This window comes from Amblyomma maculatum, chromosome 11 (genome assembly GCF_055883805.1).
Source record: "Amblyomma maculatum isolate TAMU_Amacu chromosome 11, ASM5588380v1, whole genome shotgun sequence".
Taxonomy (NCBI): Eukaryota; Metazoa; Arthropoda; class Arachnida; order Ixodida; family Ixodidae; genus Amblyomma; species Amblyomma maculatum.
The window spans coordinates 37989790-38016279 of NC_139354.1; the positions used below are offsets into that span (position 1 = coordinate 37989790).

Below are 26490 nucleotides of genomic sequence, written 5' to 3' on the forward strand. Positions count from 1 at the left end.
CATTAATGTAATCCACCTAAGTGAAATCACAAAACTACAAAAAGCTAAAGGAGTCAAAATGAATAACTACTGGCATTAAAACGAAGCGGATTAGTATCGAAGAAAAAAGAGCATAAAAAAAGGGAGGACAGAGAACGCTTGCCAGACGCAGGAAGGAATTTGCGGAATGTAAACGCGAAACTACCGGATCCGAGAGAGCAGTAAGACCTAGAACTGTCAAAGACAGCTTAAGGCGCACACAGAGTATAGACCGGGGGAGCCAAAGACTAGATGAAGCCTCCGAGACGGAAGTGTAAAAGAAAAAAGAAGGCCAAATCAACGGCAGAGCAGCAGAAACAGTTGCAATCACCGGGGCCGTCGAGGGCGCTATTGCGTTTCAGTCACGAAAACAGTTGAAGCGCAGAGGCCATGAGCGCAAACGAATAATTCGTTTTCATACGAGCGAAAAAAAAAAGGGGGGGGGGAAGGAAGGACGGAAAGGAAAACATGAAATGCTGATATGACAAGCGCTCGACGTGGAACTATATATGTATACGCTTCGTCCATGAAAGACTGAGTGCTTGCGTCTTTCGATCCCTACACGAATTTAAAAAAAAAAATGCATTATCTCATTCATACAACTTGTTTCTCGTGTGTATACGGTGACATCGCCGAATATATATGAGAAAGTTAAGTTGTATCACGTAGCCATCAGCTGAAGTTTAACGGACGCAGACTTCCGTGAAAAGAAAACTGCCAATTATTATTGCCTGAAACGACTGCAGATATAAGGAGATGCGCTTGCTCAATCCGCTGCTCGACACGATGTGCTACGAAAACACCCAGTTACCAACACACGTTGGCAATGCGACAGCGTTGTATATTTCAAAGAAGGTAACCAATGGCAACTTAAGCTGTTTCAAATCTGCCGCCGCTTAGTGTGATCTGCAGCACGCCGGCGAGTCGGCGCCTCCAGTCAAACGACACGACCTTTTTAAAGTAAACGCTCTGAGGCGTTCAGCGGAAAACCATGCGTTAAATGTCCATTCGATTGCCCGGAATCGCGTCGCGAAAATCCCGATTGGTCGGCAAGGTCGTGACGCCACAGTCACAAGACCTCAGGAAATTTCAAACCCCCTCCGATGGTCAAGTGAAGCATGACGTCACGTGTTGAACTAAAGTGATCAAAACACAATATGTAATGCGAACTAAGACTCGCTGCCAGTCCCAAATTATTTAACTTCGCCAGAAAAATAATTTCGCTAATAAAATATTGTGAAAACGTTTAAGTTCAGGCGGAATTAAAAAGCACGACCCAGGGTCCGGAGGTGGACACGCTACCGACCAGGCCATACCTACTGAAAAAACCAAGTTATACGAGGCAATGACCTCATAAAATCTCATCTAATCGCATAGACTCTAATACGATGCACATAATTATCATAAAATATTGTACATTATTTATGATAATTTACAAGAAATTATGATACATTATGCAATTATATGCGACTTGTATGTGACTTTTTATGTGAATTGAGTGAGATTGTGCGAGAAAATGTGAGGTTATTGCCTCATACAATTTTTTCAGTAGGGATATGGTGCGCACGCTTTTGAGGTCTGGGAACAAGAGGGCCGGACTTATGAGTGTACCTCGTGATCATTCACGCAAAGCGGTATCTTACAAGTGTATGCTAATCATGCAGTATAAGTAATCTTCGTACCCTAATTTTATTGTTTATTAGTAAAGCGGCCTCACGTTAAAATTTCAGCGTGCCCGTGCACATGCCCGCGGGCTTTTGCTTTCGGACGGTCTTGCGCACCGACGAGAGTTGATGCGGATGATGAATTTATATCCCCGGTCACGATGTCCTATCTGGCACTCCCAATATACTGACGCAGATATTCAACACTTGTGGATTTTCCCGGCGTTGAAGCCAACGAGAATTGGGCACCAGGCTTCAGGGGGTCTCTTACCGAACAACCCGTCCTCATATGTTGCCTGCACGCAGGGGCCAAATCATCGTTCTCTCCTGGATTTCATTAGATTAACCAACGTCTTTTTTTTTTTCAATTATTTACCCCCCCCCCCCCCCCCCCCCGCTTCGTTTCTGCCTCATCAACACCGTTTACGCCCTGAGGCAATAAACAACGTTATAAATATGACAAAAAGAATTCGTGTTCATTGTATTCGGCGTAATTCGAAAGCACATATGAAGTTAGCGTTCAGAATTGTGGAAAAAGAGTGGAGAACTCGTTGTTTTGAAAAACGAACTTAAGTGTCCTTAGATAATCCTCGCTTTTCGATGGAGACGAAAAGCAAGGTGCCCGTGTGCTGTGCGATGTCAGTGCACGTTAAAGAACCCCAGGTGGTCGAAATTTCCGGAGTCCTCCACTACGGCGTCTCTCAGAGCCTGAGCCGCTTTGGGACGTTAAACCCCACAAACCAAACCAAACCTTTCTATACATCTAATACGTTCTTAACTGAGTTAGCTACAGCAACGAGCATCCAGGAATGCTCCGCGGATAACAATCCAGACATAGACAAGAACGCTCCCTCATGTTCAGCACATTGTTTTGTACATGTCAGCCGAAAGCACACAAATGAACGCTGGTGTTCAAAAGAAAATGGCCGAAAGACATACAACATAACATTAAGAAATCATCCAAAATCAAGAGCACGCAAAGGAATCTCGGGACAAAGCCTTTATTTCCACAGCAGTGACCCAGCAGGGCGTCCATGCAGGATGCACAAAACACGACAAAACGCATGACGCCGCAAACAAGAACTACAAACAGCCCGCGTTCCAGTTGTAAATGGCCCACAGCCTGAGATATGAGTGGACCGAGAGAGGAAATGAAAACGCGACGAACAACAAGAGTTTCGGACGTCCCGCCCACAATCACTGTGGAGAGCGGAAGCCGCAAAAGTGGTTGGCGCGCGCGGCGCCACCGCCAGGAGTCGCCGTCTCCGCCAACTGCCGGGCCATCTATCAAGCGACCGCAGCGCTCATGGCGGTGGCGCCCGTAATCAGTGAACGCGACGCGGCGGCTGGATGGCGCCAGCGCCCGGGAAGCTACGTGCAATGTTAGAACTCGGGAAAATTTCGGTACATTCACTGGACCCGATTTCTTTTGTAATGACTCTGATCACTGATTGACTACGTCCTTCAGTCATCATGCAAACAGTACGTGCGTTGCCACTGTAATGTGTGAATATAACGACGCAATGTGGGCAATAATGTTTTTAAAAATATTGGCTATGGGGCAAGACGCATAGGGTCGTTGACAGCAGATGACCACGGTGTTTTGTGTATTAAGTCTATTGAGATTCATATCGTCCGACAAGGTGTCAGATGAATGAAGTGTATCCCAGTCGAAAAAAACTACAGATTTTTTGTTGTCATAACAGAATTTGTGTGCGGGTTTTGACAGTGAACCTGTTGTGACAATATAAACTTCTGTAGTTGCGACGGAAAAGTACTACAGACTGCAGAAAAGCGCGACAGAAAAAACTGCAGACCTATAGGAAAGTACTACGAGACTACAGAAAATTCTGGCGTTTACGACAGAACTACAGAATATTTTGTCGTATTTTTGACACAGTTCTGTAGTTTTTTTCTGCATGGATTTATTACGGACGTGCGACCACAGCGCACCTTTTAACGTGCAGAACTTTTTGCATGCGTGCGTGCGTGCGTGCGTGCGTGCGTGCGTGCGTGCGTGCGCGCATGCAAGTATGTTCTTCATACCTATCTTTGTTTTCAGCTCTGCAAAACATTTCGAAAAAATAACAAATAAAGCACTCGGTGTAGACAATGAAAGGGAGCAAAACAGCGTCTGGCAACGGAAGTAAAGGAGCTACAGAAACAACAAAACAACGCCCGCAAGGAAATTAAGCTTTGTACCCACAAACAATATAAACAGCGCAGCATAAAGCGCTTCAAGGATGGCTTACTTCTCGTAATAATACAACACCGCTGGGGTAACTGTAAAAACAAGCCGCCGTCTACTCGAGTTAACAACCTGCAATTTCCTTTATCATCCGTTCGCTTCTAACGCTTGCGGTCATTTCGTCGAGAGAAAATAAGGCCTGCACAAAACTCTACTCATAATGCCCCGCATTGTTTACACACAAGACGACGCGGCGCGGACCAAAGGGGTCCGGAAGAAGAGACTCATGAGCGAGAGCCACTTGAAACTAAGGCGCCCGGCACGGGACACAAAGCGCGACGCGACACTAAATCACCGGAAAGTCCCGAAGACGACAGGGCGCGTTGAATCGACTGAATGGGGACGCGCCCCTCCTCTTCCTCCTCGCCGCCCCGAGAGATAAAAGGGTAGCTCGGACCACGGTGGCTCGGACGCACTTCGTTTAAAAGGGGCCTTCGGCGACGGAACGCTGCTCTACGGCATAAAAAGTCGCATCACTTGGTTTTTTAGTCATTATGTGGCCCTCGACATTCCTGCGGTCCAGACTACAGACTGTTAGAAGGACGCTAAAGGCAAATGGAAATTGGTCTCACTATATATACTATACACTATATATATACTTACTATGTAGAAGCTAACGAAGAGGGTTGTACTTCAGTTGAGGACAATGCAGAGGGCTATGGAATGAAAACTGGTAGGGGTAACATTAAGAGATAGGAAGCGTGCAGAGGGGGTCAGAGAAATAACTCGGGTTACTGACATTCTAGTGGAAATCAAGAAGAAGAAATGGGCATGGGCAGGGCATGTAGTGCGGAGAGAGGATAACCGATGGTCGCTTAGGGTAACAAACTGGATTCCAAGGGAAGGAAAGCGTAGCAGGGGGCGGCAGAAAGTTATGTGGGCGGATGAGGTTACAAGTTCACAAGGGTCAAGCTGATGCAGCTAGCACAGGACAGGGTTAATTGGAGAAATATGGGAGAGGTCTTCGCCCTGCAGTCGGTATCGTCAGGCTGATGGTGATGATGATATACTGCGGTACCCTAGGTAACGTATTTTGGTTTAATTTGGTTTGTTTAGTAGGGTTTCAAGTTTCTAAACTACTCAGGCTACGAAATATGCCGTAGTGGAGGGCTTTCGAAATTTCGACCACCTGTTTTTTTTTTCTTTTTTCTTTTTTTTTCTTTTTTTTTTTTTTTTTAAAGCGTGCACTAAAAACCGCCGCGGCGGGGATATATGTACGACATTATAATCACACAGAAACAGCTGTCACAAAAACGGAGACTTTATCAGTTATACGGGTGGCGCCATCGCCAGCCTATTTCACAAGAAAAATGCGCGTGTCGACACTGATTTTGAGGCGCGGGTTCCCAACTCTGCGCTAACCTTCATTCTCTTATGAAACGATGGCATCCCGTCCCTTTAGGAAATGAAGTGATGCGTTCGAATCGAGTGGTGGGGGGAGATTTCTTAAGTTCAGTTTCCAAGCTCACAAATGGACAGAGAGCGACACGAAATCAAGTTTTTACTGCGAGCAAGATACAGCATCTGTATAGGGCCTAAGAAAGGTTGTTGTTGGATGGATGGAAACAACTTTATTTATTAATAAAAAAAAAAAAAAAGTCTTCCAGGGTGGTCCCCTACTAGTCCAGGAGTCCACGGGCTTTTGCTTCACATAGAGCCCGATCTACCAGCCATTTCTGACCGGCGGGTTGAGCTGTCCACAAAGCAGCCTCCCAGGAAGAAAATGTGGGATGGGGGATGGGGGGCACTGCCTGGGGAGAAGGACATTCCCACAGGTAATGGAAAAGTGAGGATTTGGGCTGCAGGAAGAAGGAAGAGAAAATGCACGGGCCTGAGCCACCTCCGCTGTGCAGAGAGAAGAGGAAACAGAGAAGAAAGAAAAGGAAGAGGGAAAGAAAGACGCGCGCCGCAACAACAGCCGTCGTCCGCCACCTAAGCGGTGGCGAGTGCAATGACGGCCTACAACAGATAAACATTCAGTGGCAGGCTAGCCCCCGCCGCAAGCGGCGGTGACCTACCTGTCCCAGCCCCATCAGGGAGTAGCACTGATTTATCCTCGTTTAGTTCGCTCAAGAAAACTGTTCAAGCTTCCCATTCCGTTGCACAGTTTTTTATAAAACTAGAGTGTTTCACAAATAATAATGTACAGTACACTGTAAAAATTGTGTGTGAAATTTCAAGTATTTTTAAAGATAATTTCTGTCTCCGTACACAGAATATCTGTTGTACTTCATTTACCAAAATACGTTCCCGAAAAAAAAAACAACGGCAATTTTCTGTTTTCCAGCCGAAACCTCCATCGCAAGGCAAACGATTCGATATATTTTTGTCGGCTGTTCTATTTTCTACCGCAAACTCATTTTTACTTGAATAGTAGGTTAATGCTGAATGGAAAGTGAAATGTTATGTCAACTCCGAAGGCGCTGTCCGACGAAAGGGTGCGTAACAATTTCGATTCGAAAGAATATAAATAGTGGCGCCACATTGAGGTCCGTTGTTGGTTGGCTCCCTGCTACAGTGGTACCTGTTAGACATTTTTCACTTGGTTTTTTTCGGTAGCTCTGCAACGACTGTTGCGCGTCGAAATTTATGGGTGCCATCGAGTATTGCCATTTCTGAGATGGAGTTGGCAAGGATTTTGCCTTAGAAATGGTGTTCACAAAAGAAATTGGCGGTCAACGCAATTTTGTTGTTGTTACAGACAGAAAACGTGAAATGAAAGACGAGTAAAAGAAAAGATATATTTGGATCATACTTTTCACTGCAACAGAAAAATGAAAAAACAAAAAAACAAAAAACGCCGTACAACAGAAAATTTCTGCCAATTTATATGAATGTTCTATCAATTGTAAACCGAAAAACTGTAAAATGACAGAAAAAAAAAATTAAAAACAGAAAACATAGCAGAAGAGAACATTTCTTGTAGGACAGCTGCCAGAAAATTTCTGTACTTTTGAACAAAAATTTTTTACAGTGTACGGTATAATATGCAACGTGCACCTCCGGGCGTCTTAAACACTTACATGGACGCAGAGCTATTGCAAAGGCTCGCCCGATTTTCCGAGTGCTCAGTGACTTAAGACATTTGCGGGCGGGCCTCAAGCAAACTACTGTATATTGTTCTATAGTGTATATATTTATTTTTTATTTTTACCTACCCTTTCCTTTCTCCCTATCGCTCACCTCTTTGATTTGCTCTACCCCTCCCTCACTATCCCTTTATTTCCACCGCCCCAGTTCAGGTGCTTCAGATACCAGATAGCAGATACCGGGGCTGGCAAACATCTTTTCCTTTTTTTTGTATATAAATAAAATAACCGCTACCACCACCACCACCACCGCATGGTGTAGTTCAGTGTAGTATGGTACGGTACGCTATGGCGTGATTGATATGGTACGATTGATACGGTAGACGGTAACGGAACGGCATGCATGGTATGGCATGATATGATACGGCCTGAACGGTACGGCATGGTACAGTGCGCTAAGGCATGGCGTGGCATAGTATGCTATGCTATGGCATCAATGACATGGTACAATTCATACGATAGATGGTAACGGTACAGCATGGTATGGCACTATTGACATGGTACGATTGATACGGTAGATGGTAAAGTACGGCATGGTATGGTATGGCATGGTACAATACGCTAAGGCATGGCGTGGCATGGTATGTCATGCTATGGCACCATGCAATGGCATGGTACAATTCATACGGTAGATGGTAATATGGCATGGTATGGCGTGGTACGATACGCTAAGTCGTGCCGTGGCATGGTATGGTATGGCACCATTAACCACGTACGATTGATACGGTAGATGGTAACGGTACGGCATGGTATGGTATGGCATGGTACGGTACGCTAAGGCGTGGCGAAGCATGGTATGGTATGCCATGTTATGGAACCAATGACATGACACAATTCATACAGTAGATGGTAATACTACGGCATGGGATGTCGTGGTACGATACGCTAAGGCACGGCGCGGCATGGTATGGTATCGTACGGTATCGTAGGGTATGGTATGGTAGGTATGGCATGGTATGTGAGTTTTTACACCCCATAGGGTCTCCTGGCTGTGACGGACGCCGTAGTGGAGAGCTGCTTTCCTGCTATCCTACAGAACCCACGTGAATGTGTGCTTCGCCTCTCTCGAAACGAGACAGCCGCGGTCGGATTCCTAACCCGTTGCCATGGCTCAGTCAGTCGACGAGCGCCAAAACCACTGAGCCACCATGTCGGGCCACACAAAGATTAACAAAATTTTGTATTCACATTTGTTTATCAAAAACAAATTCTCCTAGATGACCGTAGCCTTAGAATGTTAGGCAGGCAAATTACATAGTTATTATCATGCTTATTGTGGTTATAGGGACGTTACACCCCATAAACCATTAACGAGCGGATAATACCACTATAAGAATAAAAATCATGATGTCCATGAACAATCTATCTCTTTGTTTTTTTCGCCTATTCTGAGTATGCGCACTCACTGCCCGCTAGTCAGAGTTAAAACAGGATACGAGGAAATAAACAGGATAACCTAAAACTGCGCCAACGTGAAGCAACCGACGTGCCCAAGGTGCACCTTCCTCCCGAATTTCGGGCATTCCCGACCCGCTAGGTGCTTTACGCTCATGGAGTAAGAAAAGGAATGCCGTCAGTGAAACGATGCCGTTGGACGCAAGTACGTTCCAGCATGGTAGGCCATATGTATAAGCGCTACATAATGTGCCCGTGCACATGTCCGAACAATAATGTTGATAGGTGTAATGCAACACAGACACACGGATGCACACGCACACAAACACAACACGAATAAATACTCAATACTCTTGAAGGCTTGCGTAGCATAAGTGAGGACCACCGCCCCATATCCCTACCAGCCGCCGCTTTCCGCAAAATTCCCCATAACTCCCCTTTCCAAATTCCTCCCCATCCGTGAACTCCCTCTTGAGGCGGTGACACATGAAATATCATCTTCATTACGAAGCCTTCATTCCTTTCGCGAAGACTCCGGACCCATTTCGGGCGCATCCTTGCATCGCTTTCTTGCCTCTTCCTTTTTTCCCCTGGTTTCGCGGAATAAGACGAAAAGGGACGAACGAGAGAAAAAAGAAAGCGAGAAAAACAGCTATATAGAGAGGAAAGGCCTTACGAGAAGTGGACGAAAGGAAATGAGGAAAATGGGGAGATGGGGACTGAAAAGTAAGCCCTCCCGCGGGCCCGATAAATAATTGCGCACAATATCCTCGCAAGCAAGCATGCACCCGTCGTGTCCGCGGGTCGAAACTAGGGGAAAAGGAAATCAAGAGCAGCAGATCTGTGAAGCGCAAACAAGGCTCAGGGAGGGAACACTCAACGATCTCTTCTTCCCCTTTCCCAGGCGCTGCTCTCACAGGGAACGGAGCGTGACACACTGGTGATTCTTTTCCCTCGTATCCGTTTTTTTTTTTGCCTTTACGAGCTTCCTGAGTCGACATGTTTACGTTTCTTCGCCTGTAATACACGTGTTATGTAGACCACGTGTTGGCGACCGCGAAAGCCGATGTCCATGCAGGACAACTGACGAGTTAATGCGCAAATATAAGTGACGGAAGCTGTTAACACCAACCTGCCAACGAGACATTGTAAAAATTGTCCGGAACTTTTGCCGACACGTATATGAAGGAAACCAGCATACACTGGAATACACATATCTTGAAGCGCATATCGACATGTGTATGTATACCCATACATATACCACTTTCGTACAACCTTACCTGCCCATCTTCTCCCTCTCATGTGCTCAAAAATCGCAAACATGATAAATAAAAAGCGCGAGAAGAACATGTTGGCATCTGCCACCACCCTGTTAATCTATCCCACAAGTAAACTGGAGGCACGCAAATTACGGTTTCCCAAGTTCTCTTCGTTGGGCGAGTCTATAAATGTTTCAACTGGCAAGTGGTTGCTTGGCGAATGCACCAACCAGCTAATGAATGCAGATATGCACACGAGCAGCAATTAGTGAAGAGAAAGTGTTCGCAGATTGATGCTAATGAAGCAATCGACTTCGTTCTAGTAACGGCGTGAACAATGCGGTGTGTTTCATCCACGAAGGGGGGGGGGGGGGGGGGGCGAGGAAGTCCGAGCTATCATGCTGCCCAATAAATATTTCCGTGTTCTATGTAGTTATGGCCGCTACAAGGTGTTACGTCAACCTTTAACGCGGAAGCATTGAAGACCCCTTTCCCCAGGCAGTGCAATGTTGGTACTCTATTGGCAATGCCTTGGTCCTATGTTGGGCCGGTGATTGCCAGCGTAGTACCAATATTGGGCAAATGCTTTATGCTGCCTGGGTATAGTTGGCAGGTGACATGGCGGGGCACTGATCGGGTGGCCGTTTGTATGACGTCATGAGATCACGTGACACGGCGGAGTTGACAGCGTGGTTCTCCTTTGCAATAGGAGGAAGCATGAGGTGGAAATCGAACCTTCCGGGAACCTTTAATCCTTATTCAGGAGCACTGCTCCTAGGCCATATGCAAGCATGTTCGTATACGGTTTGGTTAATTAATGCGGGGCTTTCTATATATGTCAGGTGGTCACCAATGTGGCAGCTTATAGAACTATATGCTGATGAGTATGTGTGAGATAATAGACACGAATTAAAGGTTGGTTGGTTGGTTTTGGGGGTTTAACGTCCCAAAGCGACTCAGGCTATGAGAGACGCCGTAGTGGAAGACTCCTGAAATTCCGACCACCTGGGGTTCTTTAACGTGCACTGACATCGCCCAGCACACGGGCGCTTTGCTTTTCGCCTCCATCGAAAAGCGGCCGCCGAGGCCGAAATTCGATCCCGCATCCTTGGGAACAGTAGTCGAGAGCCCTAACTACTGCGTCACCTCGGCGGGGCACGAATTAAAGGGTTAGTAATTAAGCGTGTAGCACAGTTATGCACGAGAAGGAAAAACTTCACGGGCGGAACACTATTGTACCTCAAATACTTCTGAAACCGAACAGGAAGTGGCGCGGCCTTCGCTTCCATTGAATAGAAAACAAAAAAGATGTTCTTCGTAACCCGAGGTATGCAATCGCCAGACAACCCAATCATTACAGCCATACCTGAACTCGATGAATCTGAGGCGCTTGAAAAACTAAAATAGCGTATATCTATGACCAGAACTAATAACAGCGCTGTCTTCAAGACCCATTTCATTCTGCGCCGGAATTCCCGTCGAAATAGCGTATAAGCAAAACGTCCGCGGTTCTACAAACAACACAAAATCGAACTGGCTCAAAAGATTTGCGCAAGTTCCCGAAATCGTATGCAATCTACCGCTCAAGTCCTTGCGAGCAATTCAAAAACGGATCCCTACTCCGGACAAGGCGCACAGACGAGGGCGCTGCTGAAAATTGTTCACACACTATATTTTTCCAACGAAAAATTTCCTTTGAGTGCTCTTGCTCCGTGAACCACTTTACAGATCTTCGCTCGTGACAAAAAAAAAATTCTAGCGTGCCATCGCCGGAGTTCTGCTAAGACTCCCAATCATTCGTTTGGGAGCCTTCCCACCTTCTCCAGGGCATGAGTGTACGGAGATCCCGGAAACCAGCGAACAGTACTTTTGCCGTTTCAGTAGATCGCGCTCACGTTCAGCTCCGTGCACTCTAAGCACTTCGAAATAATGCGGGTACCAGGGCACTACGTTATTCAAACCACATTAAAGCATGTCAACCCTCTATGTATAGGAGATTTAACTCATCACTCCATTCTTTGAGCGGGCCTTATTTAGGTAACGTACAGTGAAGAAGCGCTATGGAGAAGCGCTATACAAGCAGTAAAAACAAGGCCTGGGGCCGATTGTGGCACCGATCATCAGATTCTTGTTGCCAAAATTAAGCTTCGATTGAGGAAAACTCAGAAAACTAGAAGGCCTTTCAGGTATGATCTGGATCAAATTCCATTAGAATATGCTGTGGAAGTGAGCAATCGATTTCAAGAATTAGATCTAGAAGACAGAGAGCCCGAAGAGATGTGGACTGATGTTCGTGATATAATACAAGAAGTTGCTACTAAGGTAGTTCCAAAGCAAAAGAAATGCAAGAAAGCAAACTGGTTATCTGAAGAGGCTTTGCAAATAGCTGAGGAAAGGAGGATGGCAAAAGTTATGGAGGAAAGAGAAAGATACAAGGTTCTCAATGCGGATTTTCAGAAAATAGCAAGGAGAGATAAGAATGCCTTCCTGAACATACAGTGCCAATTAAGCAGTTGAGGACAACAGCCAGTTAAGGAACACAAGAGCTCTGTACAAGACAATCAAAGATATCAAAGGAAGCTTCTGTGCTAAGCTGGGCGTGATAAAGGACAAACGAGGCAAGGACCTCACTGCAGCCTCAGAGATAAAGAAGAGGTGGCAGGAATACACAGTAGAACTGTACAAGAAGGACCCGAATGTGCAAACCCAACATAAGACGGTTGTGATTACTGATCTCGAGCCGGGCATCCTGAAGAGTGAAGTTGAATGGGCCTTAGCCAGTCTTGCTAAGAAGAAAGCCAGCGGAAGTGATGGCATTCCAGCTGAGTTGCTTCAAAACCTCAACCATGACGCTGTTAACATTCTGCATACATTATGTCAGATGATTTGGACAACCCTGCAGTGGCCACAGGATTGGAGGAGGTCAGTTTACATCCCCATTCCAAAGAAAGGCAGTGCCAAAGATTGTTCCAACTACCGCACGATCGCGCTTATTTCGCATGCTAGCAAGGTGATGTTGAAAATCCTCCAAGGTAGGCTGCAGCAGTATGTGGATCGGGAGCTTCCGGACGTGCAAGCTGGGTTTCGCAAGGGCAGAGGAACTAGAGACCAAGTTGCCAACCTTCGCTGGATCATGGAAAAAGCAAGAGAGTTCCAGAAACCCATCTACTTCTGCTTTATTGATTATGCGAAAGCGTTTGACTGCGTAGATCACAGCAGATTGTGGCAAGCTCTCCAAGAGATGGGAGTTCCAATTCACCTCATCTGTCTCCTTAGGAACCTGTATGAAGGACAAGAGGCCACAGTCAGAACTGGGCATTGTCTTACCGATTGGTTTCCGATTGAGAAAGGAGTGAGGCAAGGCTGCATACTGTCGCCCTGCCTATTTAACCTGCATGCAGAGTGCATCATGAGGAAGGCCGGTCTGGACGAGTCTTCATATGGAGTGAAGATTGCTGGAAAACGTATTAACAACCTTAGATATGCGGATGATACCACTTTAATGGCAGAAAGTGAAGTGGAACTCAAGAGACTTCTGATGCGCGTACAAGAAGAAAGTGAGAAGTTTGGGCTTAAACTGAACATCAAAAGGACAAAGATCATGGCGTCTACGCCCTATCAAGTCCTGGAGCATCAATGGACAAGAAGTGGAAGCTGTGACAGATTTTCTCTTCTTGGGCTCCAAGATTACCTCGGAAGGAGACTGCAGCCATGAAATTAGGAGACGCCTGCTTCTGGGAAAGAGAGCAATGGTTAGCCTTGACCGCCTAGTAAAGAGCAGAGACATTAGTCTGCCAACCAAGATCCATATAACTCGTGCTATGGTCTTTCCAGTTGTGATGTATGGATGCGAGAGTTGGACTGTGAAAAAGGCTGACCGCCGAAGAATTGACGCGTTTGAATTGTGGTGCTGGCGAAGACTCTTGAGAGTTCCTTGGACTGCCAGAAGATCAAATCAGTCGATATTGTCGACCATAAACCCTGACTGCTCACTGGAGGGTCAAATTCTAAAGTTAAAACTCACCTACTTTGGTCATCTGATGAGAAGAGAGGAGTCGCTGGAGAAAGATTTGATGTTGGGAAAGGTTGACGGTCGCCGTAGAAGGGGTAGGCAGCGAACGCGATGGTTAGATGGCATCCTCGAGGCACTGCAGATGAAGTTATGTGATGTTAGGAAGATAGTGAGAGACCGGAAAGCGTGGCGTGAAATGGTCCATAGGGTCACGAAGAGTCGGACACGACTGAACGACTGAACTGAACTGAACAGTGAAAAGTGGGTTAGCAGTTTTGAAGTTGCAGCATTTATTAGCTATACTGGCCAGGTACATAGCAAAATATAAAAAAATTAGTATGTGAAATTACTCCGCAGCCCTCCAATACAGCTCCTCTTTCTCTTATTCCACTTTCACTCGCACCTTCCTCCCTTCCCTTACGGCGCGGTTCAGATGTCCACAGAAATAAGTGTGACAGATACTGCCTTTCCCTTCCTGTGATGAACCAATTATTATTATTATTATTATTATTATTATTATTATTATTATTATTATTATTATTATTATTATTGTTATTATTATTATTATTATTGAAAAATAAGTATTACTGTGAATCTATACCAGCGTAGGAATTACCGGCCGCTGCAAGCCACCGCGCTTCGGTAGAGCCGTATAACGCAGAATGCTCCTCTGTGTTGTGGGATATCAACGCGGTATGAACAACCCTTTGGTATAAAATAGTCCGGAGCCCTCCTTTACGCCGTAAGCCCATGATGGTCAATTTGGCGCGCCAAACCAAACAATTAACAGTTATAACTATGTATCAAACGAGAGTAATTTCTCTGCGTTCAGCAGAGATGAAAATGTGCGCATGCGCAAAGACAGGCACTGATGGAATAGCGATTCCCATAAACACTCGATGCAGCTTTTAATGCTGACGTGTACAGCCTTTGAAAGTTTGGGTGGTACGCAGTGGAGGGCTACAGAGTAATTTCGACCACACGTTAACGATCCCCAGGTGGTCGAAATTACTCCATAGCCCTCCACTACGGCTCCCCTTTCTCTCTTTCCGCCTTCACTCCCGCCGTGTGCTGTGCGATGTCAGCGCACGTTAAAGAATTGGTTGGTTGGTTGGTTCATAGAAAGGGAAAGGCGCAGTATCTGTCACACTTGCTCTGTGGACACCTGAACCGCGCCGTAAGGGAAGGGATGAAGGTGGGAGTGAAAGTGGATAGAGAGAAAGGGGGGTCGTAGTGGAGGGCTACGGAGTAATTTCGACCACCTGGGGATCTTTAACGTGCGCTGACATCGCACAGCACACGGACGCCACTTCGTTTCGCCTCCATCGAAACGCAGCCGCCGAGGCCGGGATTCGATCCCGGGAACTCCGGCACAGTAGTCGGGCGTCTTACCAGTGCACCACCCCGGCGGGGCCGTTAAAGAATTCCCAGGTGGTCGAAATTACTCCGCAGCCCTCCACTATGGCTCCTCTTTCTCTCTTTCCACTTTCACTCCCACCTTCCTCCCTTCCCTTACGGCGCGGTTCAGGTGTCCGAAAGTGTTCCGAGCTGAAATGGTAAAATGCTGACATGCCAAACAATAGCGCCACCCATTAACAGCGGAAAATGATTCCTCGTTAAGTGATAACGAAGAATCACGTGGGTAATTGTAAAAGAATGGGTGGGACTTTGGTCCGCAGGGGGATTATCCCGGAATTATTTATTCGCAGTGGTAACGGAAGTCCTAATCCATTTTCGGGAAGGACACCCCCACAGGAAGGCGGACCCTGTTGCCACCTGTGAACCTGAGTACTGCGGCAGGACGAGAGCTGGAAGACGGTTTTCGACGACTGGCTGTAAAGTGTTCGAAGAAAAAGCTACGGCCATGTAATTTGCCATCAATCATCTAAACGAATGCACCTTATGTCAGGTCTTAAAATTGGATTAGAGTATTATTTACCATTTCTTATTTTTGTTTTTATTTTCGAAAAGCTAAGCTACACTTCTCCTTGCATGAGAAGGTTGAGAAATCAGCAAATCATTTTTCTTTCTTGCAAGACAAGCGCAAAAAGTTGCACGGGTGAAGCTATTAAAATATTTTAAAATAATTTTTTAAACCTGCGCATACCCTACTGTAACACACAATTTGAAGAGTAAAGAAATACTCTATTATATATAGAAATACTCTATATATTACAAAAACAATAAAGATTACTCTGTTTTGCAGTACAAATTCTCACCACGCTTAAACTTTCAGCGCATATTACGTGTTTTATTCAACCGCATTTCAAATTCAAGCAGCCTATAGGACCACTCAGCTGAGTGCCGTATATAGGTAGCACAACATTCCGCAAACATTCCAAGCTTTGGTCCAATCAGGGTGCGGGAACTTGATTCACGTGTCCGTATGAGGAGCTTGTCGAGCGGGGAAAAGCTCTCGTCTTAAGCTGACCGGAGATAATGATAGCCATTTTCTGACTCAGACTTTTTTTTTTCAATGCGGCCGAACGGCATACTAAATGCTCAGAGAATTTCCCCACACACAGTTATCGACTCGATTGTACAGCGCTACAGCCTCTGTTCGTAATATACCGGCTGATCGAAGAACAGGCCCGTATATTAAGGCGAAAGCCTTCAATGGCTCATGCTGTCGTGGACAAAATGTGTGCCGCTTTTGCGGCGTTCTGATTGGCCGAGGCGGAAGGACGTCATAGAGGTCTCGACCAATCACAGAGCACCACAGCAGTAAGCGCGAATGCGTGCATTATATGGCCATTTGTCAATCAATGATCAATTACAGAATAATGATTATTAACTAATTAAATAATTCATGACTAATAATTCATTGCTTAATTGGTTAATAAGGTAATTGATTACCTACTTAATGACAAATTAATTAAATACTTATTTACTAATTAGTTCCAGCTGCATAGCAGAATGCGGCACTCAGGCTTTCGCCTTTCGCTACTTTAGTCGCTAAAACCCCTCGTAATTATTTTTTCTCCTTCACCGCGCTGTGATTGGATGGTAGTAAGGAACAATATAATTCTGATGTCCTAGTAATTTTGTGTCGAGGTGAGATGTTCCGAGCTCCCAAACCAGGCTCCGCGCTCTAAAACAGAAAATGGAAGACGCGCGAGATGTCGTTCGATCCAATATCGAATACCGAACGTAAGAATCCGATAAATTAGGCGTATCAAGGCTGCCTTTAGACACCCTCTTCGAAACGACACGGCTCATTTCTGCGGCACAGATATGCATCGATCGAATCGACGCAAGCACCCTGCGCTGATACTCTTCACGAAGAAAAAAGGTCACGCAACACACGACTAAAACAAACGCACGGAATGGGGCCCCTTGACAACGGAAGAAATACATCTAATGTGTATAGCTTCTTTCGTAGCTTTGCGATAGCTGTTCGAGCAGATATTCCCCTCCAAGTGAAGAAACTTGAGCAGCAAGAATCGTCCCCGACTGTCAACCTTACTGCATTCTAAATGTGCACCAGGTGTCGTTTGCTCTGAGCCTTTGGAAAGGAATAACGGCGCCAGAGGTCACTTTTCGAAGCGCGGTTTTGTGCCAGAGAGCAGAGGTGCAGCCGATATTAAAAATAAATCAGAGAGATCTTGGAAGATCATTTTAAACCAGCCAAAAGACGAGACACTGGAAAGAAGAGAACAAGACAGGGCTGGACTAACAACTGAATATTTATTGAAGGAAAGAAGACAACGAAGACTCGTTCTTTTGGCTGGTTTAAAATGAACCGTTACCAAATCGCCCAGTCGTCAACCTTGGAAGATCAAATGGCACTTCGTGCCTATGCGGCAAAACCGCAAACGAGACAGTGCAGGGCGATAGGGGACGTGCATCTCTCGAAACACGAGAAGCTCAGAGTAAAATCGTATATATAAGGAACGTCTGCGAAAAATGGCGACGATAATAGGTGGGCACCTAAGGAATTGAAATGCTGATGCAGAAAAAGCGCTGACTCACAATGATAGAAGGGACTACGAATCTGGTGGTGGTTTGTGGGGTTTAACGTCCCAAAGCAACTCAGGCTATGAGAGACGCCGTAGTGGAGGGCTCCGGAAATTGCCGACCACCTGGGGTTCTTAACATGCACTGACATCGCACAGCACACGGACGCCTTGCTTTTCGCCCCCATCGAAAAGTGGGCGCCGAGGCCGGGATTCGATCCCGCATCCTTGGGAACAGTAGTCGAGCGCTGTAACCACTGCGCCACCCCGAAGAAATATAACGAGGAAGACGACATAAGCGCAGTGTGTGGCAAAACTATAGGAACAAATTAACATCTTATCTTTGAATGTGATGGTATTTATCTAGATTTCAATGCAGACACAGTCACTCTCCCGGAAAGGTTTGAAGATAACAGTGGTCAGGTGAATGAATCTGCGGCGGAAGTTAGCAAAAAGCGATTGCAAGATTGGTGGCTCAAAAGCAGAGATATGACATAAGGTTATGAGGAGTGAATATGTGTTTAAAGAAAGCCAAATTACTGAACGATTTATAAGAGCAGTAAAGAAATATAAACGAAAAAAAAAAGTAGCATGGTAGCAACTGCCACCACTCCATTTCGTTGCTGTAACAATTGGCATCATACTGACTGGCGAGATGACACTTGCCACCACGAGACACGGGCACAACAAAAGTGACAAAGGGAGCGCCTAAATTTGCAACTCTGACGTGGTACGCATGCCTTACCTTCAGTGCTTCGTTATAACCTTTCAACTCAGAGCGACAGAGAGTCACAGTGGTTTGGGACTTCGCCGGCCGTCACGCGCACTGCTGCAACTGCAATTAGTACGCTGCTGCAATTAGTACGCACGCGCGTCGGCTCAACAGGCAGCTCTCGAGTTCAGCACCAGCCGACGCCCTGGACTCACTGCCGCCACCACCACGCAACAATATCGTGCACTGCCACAAGGACTGGCAAGGTTTCCACCGTCCATTATTTCGCTTTTTTTTTTTGCTTTTTTCGAATGTTGTCATGGTGCGTGTTAATTTGTTTCCGATATTCCGCGTGCGGAATACGCGCTGCCAACTTCTGCGAATAAAGTGTGCTCTCTCTCTTCTCTCTATCTCTCTTATTTCGATTCAGTCTTCAACATGATTACCTGTGGTCCGTTATAGCTGAAGGCTATAATTTCCAAAGTCTTCAAATGCCCGCTGTCAATGTGTGCATCCAGGTTGGCCGCTAGAGTATACTTTCCATGGGCATATTTAAGTATAAAGGGGCACGATGAAGTTTACTTTCGGCAAATTCCACTCTTTCGACAACTTGGAAAGCAAGGCATTCATTACTGCGAGAGAGCTGAAGGCTCACTACCGTAAGCAGCAACACAAATAAAACTGCGCGCGTGTTTGCAAAGCAAGTCTAGATTCCAATTCGACGGGTAAATGCGCTTCAAGCAATTTCCAAGAAATTGGTATCGAACTGAAAAAAAAAAAAAAAATGACGAATCGGAATCCGTCAAGACTTTCGGCTACTCTGCCTAAAGCTTCTGTTATTCTACGTATTTTTTTTTTTTTTAACAGCCGAGCAAGACAAGCACCCGGGGGCTGGAGCGAGCGAATGACGGGATGAAAACCGCCGACCAGTGCGTCGATGCGCGCAACATCACCGACAAAGTAGAGAGATACGCGAGGAATGTTCAACAACGCGGACTCTCGGCTTAGCTGGCATTCTAGAGGCTGAAATAAAAACGAACGAAGCGGCAGCCGACGAGACCCACACGTAGCAACGCCCAGGAATGTACACCCTCCCCCCCCCCCCCTTTTTTTTTTCCGGACACACGATATGCCGGAAATCAAAAAGCGGCCGGAGCGAGCAGCTGTCGCGGGGTACGAACGCGATGCTATTTTTCATCGATCACAAAAGAAGGCAAGGTATGAGGCGGACATACTTTACCGTCTACACTGCAGAAGCCAAGCGAAGAATATGTCGCAGCCTCAACTTGAAGTGGACGGACGATCAAATGGTCATAACGCGAGCAGACGGAGAAATAAACGTGCAAAGGGTGAGAAAACGCGAGCGAAGCGTGGAATCTGATAAAAGGACGTGCGCGGAAGTTGGAAGAAACGACAAAAGAGGTCGCGGGGCAAACGACACCTAACGACACCTAACGACACCGGCCGCGGGGCGTCACAAGACGGAGTATAGTCGATCTAGCAGTATTGAGTCATCTCAGCGCGCCACGGAAAGCGTCAGATGCGTGCGAGTTCAAGTCTAAGCGCACGGAAGAAAAAAAAAAGTAAAAAGCGATCGCTTTCCTATACTGAGTTCGTTGCGCAAGCTCCTTGGGGGTGGCCAGCATCAAACGTGTGTGCGTCTACGAGGGTCAAAGATTCAGCAAATAAGAAAACATAAAAACGGAGGAGGAATAAAAATGCAACTTAAGAAAAGGAGGGGAGGGGGCAGCACGGAATGTCGGCAGGAGTGGCGTTAGACGCGGCTGCTTCCGTTCCGCAGTGTTGCGCCATGGGGAAATAAAGAGAAGCTGACGGGGAAATGGGGAACAAAAGAAGATCGTTCCTCCTCGGCTGAAGTCTCGAACGTAAAGAGAGAATAAGACGAAGTAAAAGAGAAAGCGGTTGCGAGGCAGGCATTCCATCGCCCCGGGACACGGATGTACCGAGAGAATATCTGAGCACGTGTGAGACGAATCAGACCGGTAGCGGGCGGAAAGAAAAATTAAAGGGAGAAGTTGAGAGAAATGACAGTGCTCGCGCGGCCGAAAAAATAGTAATTTTAATAGTAAATGCGGCTGCGGCGTGTTCAGCGAAGAATCCAGAACTTGGAACGAATAAAAAAGAAAGGAAATAATGGGAGGTTGGAGTTATACGGATGCAGCAATCGCTAAAGGCTAGAGAACGGAACGAATTCTCCAAAATCAATCAAAGTTGCACTCGACACAGCGAACACGGGACGTACCAAAGAATGTGTCGAGGTGACAACGCTTTGAGAGCGATCCGCCTTGCAGCTCTTTTGACGAAAGAGGGAAGCTGCAATTTACTCCTAGATTGAATGGATACGGGGCACTCGCGAAAGGAAGGAAACTCCTTGAAGTAATCAATACCACGCAATCGACGACAACGTCGCTACAAGCGAAAGACTAACAGTTCTAGAAATTTTCGCGCTCTTTCCCTTTCAAGCTGCTGTCACGGCCCCTATAAAATTTGTGTCCCCACTCGATCGATCGATCGATCGATCGATCGATCGATCAATCAATCAATCAATCAATCAATCAATCAATCAATCAATCAATCAATCAATCGATCGACCAATCAAATTGTTTTATTTTACCGATGCTTGCTGGTTGGAGCACCTGGGCTAAAAGCTGCTCGAAGCAGTTTGACCGTTTAATGCTTTATACAATGAAAGTTATTTCATGCCCTAGTTATTGCTGAGCCCATAAGCTGAGATGTACTTGAACTTCAATTTTTTATTTGTTAACCTAACCATCGGCGTGTATAAGGGCGGAATAATTCAAGCTGAAACAGAGAGCTAAGGCAACGAGCGTTACTGAGGCCTCTGAAGTGGATGATAAATCGGCTCCGTTAAAGGAGTCGCTTCGACCTCCCGGGGTTACTTACGCGCAGTGCCATCGGTGAACACAGCACAGCGTGTTTCATTGCGCCACCAGGAGAAAATGGCGGCGTATGCCTCTGAGTGAAGCTTCTGGCGCCTGCAGCAAATCCAGCACGAGAACCTGCTCTCCCGAAGGGCGCGAAGGAAAATCTGCATCGGCATGCGAGGCGGAGAGGAGGAGGCCGCAACGCCTGCAAGCGAGCAGGGAGAGAAAGTGGCTCCGAAAGCAAGCGCACTTTAACGGGCCACGTCATCGAGCGCCGATAATCGGCAGATCGAACGCGGTGTACCCGGAAAAGCTTAAAAAGAGAAGAAATGCCACCTGCGCACCATAAATAAATGTGTCCACATAAAGTCATCGAATAACTCTCCTTATTGCAGCAGAACAGCGTGCGCGGCTCTTAAACTCAGGTTGATCGTTGCGCTAAGTCACTGAGTTAAGCTCTACCAATTTTTGACTCAGATATATGCCAGCGAAAACGTCTAGGCCATGTTTAGCTATGTGTGCAATATAGTTTGATGTGTGCAAGGCACAAGAGCATCTCAGCCACCCGCTTAGCCTTTCTCGCCTCGTTTTCACGCTGTCGGTCGGCTTGTACCATGCGACGACTTTTGGATAAGAATACCCAATTTCCCGCAGCCTGTACTACTGCCAAGACGAGCACAACCGCTCTCCTTCTTTCATCGCGCGGCTGAGGAGCGAACGCATCGCCCCGGCTACCAGCTGCGCGGCCCGACTCGGCGCATGCGCAGTGAGGCGCATAGTGAACTGATGACGTCACGCCCGGCGGACTCGGCGCAGCGGCTGCGGCGGAGCGACGGCGCGCGGTGCATACATGTCGTTCCGGTGCAACTGATTGTCATGATAATGGCGCATGCGCAGTAGTGGCCTCTGCCCGGCTCCGCGAAGTGCGCTTCTACTAGCCCAGTGTAGCTTTCGCTACAAAAAGCGCCCGCGAATCGCAAGCGGAAAAATGGAGAGAGTAAAAACAGCCCCTGGTCAGAAAGGCCATCATGACACGCGCACGGATAGTAGCGGAAGGCCACTAGAGCCCCGGACTGGGGACCTCACCCCTCCCTTATCCCTCAATAAATTTTTTCAGTGAGGATGGCCGCCGTTGACGAAGGAGGTTCTGACGCGGGTGGTGGAAAGCGCAACATGAGGGTGGTTACCCTCGGAGCAACCCGGCAGGTAGCTACCCTGGAACAGGAAGAAAGGGTAAACAAGAAAAGTGAGGTAAGAGAAGCAGCGCGCATAATGAGCGAGCGATAGGCGGATGTTACTCTTCCTCTGAAGGTGCTGCGCTCGAGTTTTACTTGGTCGCTTATCGGCGTCAAGTGGTGCTTGCGAGTGGGTCTCATAGAAGCAGTACCTTGAGCGACGTACATAAACGTCGGAGACGTGCGGCGCGGCGCGCCCGGCGATATGGACGGCAATGTCCTCGTCGGGCGCGTCAGTGGCTGATGGGACACGCTGTTCTCGAGTGGAAAACAAGTAGAAGCCCTGAAGTACAAAGATGTACGCAAAGGACTACATGTGCCACAAATGTAGATGTAAACAAATGTGTGCGACGTGTCGCGTCATACAAATGTGAATGGCAGTGTAACACTACCAATTTCCACCAGATTGGCCCATCGAGAGCAATTCCTTTTTTATTATTTTTCGTTTCATTTCAGCCTAAATGCGGCTAGCGAGCGGAATTCAATCTGGGTGAATGCAGCAGGCGTGTCGAAGGAGTTGCGCGGAGTACGACACTCAACGTGATTGAGAGGACGCCCTGGCCGCGAAGAACGCGATGATACGCCATCAGCGTTAGTCTGATGGTGAACCCGTGATTCCGAACTAGTCAATGTCACCGAATTTTCTGCTGGTACGTAGCACTACTTTATGTCTGCAGTGCCTATTCCAATGATTCAATATTGGGTCAATGGTTCAAGGCGCAAAAGGCCTGGCTTATTCTGAGCAATCTGGGCCCCTTCTAAACAAGTATATCGTCATTACAGGTGTTGAAAGATGACTGCACTTACTGTACTGCACGAAGATGTAAACCGAGCAGCGCTGTTGCTATTATGAGACTGAATCTGCTGCACAGCCAGTCATAGGTAAGCACGCGTCATTGAATCGCGGTAGCATACGATTTCTCCATGATAGGAGCACAGCTTGTCAGGTGCGTAACAAATGCGCGGCCCCTTCAAAAGCGGCGCCGTTCGATTGCTACCCTTGAACGTAGTAGAGTAAAGAAGGTGGACAATGAGGACGGCGCGGAGGAATGTTTTAATGCAGGTGTGCACAGGTGGGCTCCATGTTACGTATTCTCAGGTGCTCACTGTCAAGTGTTGACCGCGTTTATTAGCAGTGTATGGCTGCCGCCTGAGCGTCATGTGGATGGAAAAGGTCAACCAGAACTCTGCACTTCTGAATTTTTTTTTTCGAAGGAAAAAATGACGCGCAGTAGCTGTTTACTTTTCAGTGTACACCTCGAGGGAAGTCGGTATTGAAAGGTGGAAGACAAAAAGTGTTGCCGTAGTGGATGGCTACGGAGCAATTTCGATCACCAGGGATTATTTAACGTGCACTGACATCGCACAGCACACGTGCGCCTTGCTTTTCGCCTCCATCGAAAAGAGGCCGGCGCGGACTTTGTTCCAGTGCCCTTGGGAAGCGCGCCCTGACCGCTGGGCCACAGCGGCAGTCACACGAGCTCGGTCGCGGTGCGAGGAGGAATAACAGGCTGACGGGGAGGATGAACCAGGAAGAGGAGGTGATGAGGAGAGGAGAGACTCGAGCCTTCCAGCAGTGTCTCGTCTAGCATTCGCGAACTAGAAACTTTGTTCGAAAAATTAAAAAATATATATATATGATTAAAATCTCCAAATTCCAGGGCAATGCCACAGTCAGAACTGCAAGTTTCTTTCAACTGTGAGAAAGCGTATAACGAGAAAAAACAGCGATAAAAGAAAGCACGAAACTGCAAGAGCGAGCGACGAAGAAGGCTGTCGCGCGCAGCGCAGCCTACACAGGTATATAGCTATAGCCCCTGAGAGATGTCAAGACCACTCACCGACCTGCTCGCTCAGAACACAATCATTCGAAAACTGAGTTAAGCCCGCCCAAAAGGACAAGGACAGGAAGAAGTAAGGGAGGCCGAAAGCAGCGCCAGCGCTCGAAGACAAATGAGTCCTCCAGATTAATGGCGCCAGGATACGGGCCAGACGCGCCGAGCGGGCACTGGAAGTCGCCTGGCCCACTTTTACCGCGGAAGGCCAGAAAGCGCGCGAAGGTTTCTTCTTTTTCCTGGATATCGTGGCGTGCCGGATGACGTTTTTATTTTCCGCGCGCTTATTAGTTAGGTTATGTACACGCCACATTCGGGCGAGCTTAACCGAAACCAAGGTTTTAAGATAAATTTCTTCTGTCACAGCTAGGTGATGCAGGCTACGGAGGCACCCTCGACTCCTTAGAATGTTGATACGCAAAAAAAAAAAAGTTTTAAATGAAAAAAAAAAAGCGTGGCTGTATTACCATTTTTAAATGCAGGAATGCACTTTAAAGGGTTTCACAGCGAGATTTCAGCGTCTTTAACACTTTTTCGCCTGCAACTGCTCATTTAGAAAACAACCGAGCCGAATCTGTGCACCAAATAAACAAACAAATGAAAAAGAATAAAAGATAACGCATCCGCGCTTTCAAAAAAAAAAAAAAAAAAAAACGTGCAATGCACGCATGCATGAAACCTTATGTTTTTCTGGTAAAACCCAATTTCAGCCGACTTTTCTACCTCGAGCACAGATGTCTCTAAAACGGGTGAAATTCGATTTATCCCCGAAAATGCGCCTTGCAGAAAGTGCATTTCGCCAGACCCGCAAACCTGAACGTACACTCAACACCTACTAGGGGATGAACTGTACTTATTCAATAGCGATATTTTTTAGATGCCTGTTGATTATCTTAAATACTGACAAGCTTTATGAGTGACTCAATCTAACGACAGGAATTAAATGTCCTTTTAGAAGCCACTGGCTTGACGACAGATACTAGTCGTGTGTTTTACATGTCCTGATATTCTAGACAAGCGCGTTAATTAAAAAAAATGCTTATGAATGCATCTTCTTCGCACATCTTCGGCTACACCATTATAACCGGTCAACACGGGCACCCATAGGCGCGGCTCTAGTTTTCTGCTATTTAGGGTGAAAAACGCATAGTTCCATATAAATATGAGACTCTTAGCTATTCGGTGCCAGCGCAAGACATATTTGAAAAACAAGATATCGGTATGCGTTGGAAAATCATACCATTACATTCAATATGCACCTCTGCGGTGGATCAGTGGTTAGGGAGATCGACTGCTGTAGCGACGGACGCAGGGTCGACATCCGGCAGCGAGGGCCACATTTCGAAAGAGGAGAAATGCACAGCGAACGTCTACTGTGCAAAGTCAGTGCAAGAACCCCAGGTGGTCGAAATCTCAAGAACCCTCCGGCACCTCTCGTAGCTCGCGTTGCTTTCGGACGTTAAACCCTATAAACCAAACCAAATTAAACCATTGCAATCATTAAGTTCACAACAGAAAGTGACAGGTGCCCCTTGGCGGACTGTTGGCAGTGGCAACGCAGTTATCAAACCATTGCAATCAATAAGTTCACAACAGGGAGTGACAGATGCCCCTTGGCGGACTGCTGGCAGTGGCAACACAGTTATTAAACCATTGCAATCAATAAGTTCACAACAGGAAGTGACGAGTGCCCCTTGGCGGACTGCTGGCAGTGGCAACGCAGTTGTTAAACCATTGCAATCAATAAGTTCACAACAGGAAGTGACAGATGACCCTTGGCGGACTGCTGGCAATGGCAACACAGTTACCTCGCAAACAGTAGCCCCCGCACACTTTTTATTCATTTACTGGTTACAGTGCTAATTGTTAAGGATATCGAAACGCTAGCGAATCCACAAACTTCGAGTCAATTAAGGCTCCGTTTTACAGGGGACCATTATGCATTCGACCTCTGTTTGATCTCAGTAACTTGAAATCGCATCCACTCTACACGTGCACAAGCCGCTCAATGCGCATATTGACAACGTCAAAGGCAGGAGCAAATTTTTGTCCTTGTTGCTGTTGCGAGCAGAAATGGCCTCTTACGTTACGGTTACTGCCGGCTATACCACTGCCTTTTGTTGAAGACTGGTGCAACAGCAAGCATCCATTAGCAAGCGTC

At 46.8% G+C, this 26490-nt stretch overlaps 1 protein-coding gene across 2 annotated transcripts in view; it reads right to left on the minus strand.

Moving 5' to 3' along the window:
• disp (RND transporter family member dispatched) overlaps positions 1-26490 on the minus strand; it is a 269223-nt gene that overhangs the window by 134662 nt on the left and 108071 nt on the right. The window lies entirely within an intron of this gene.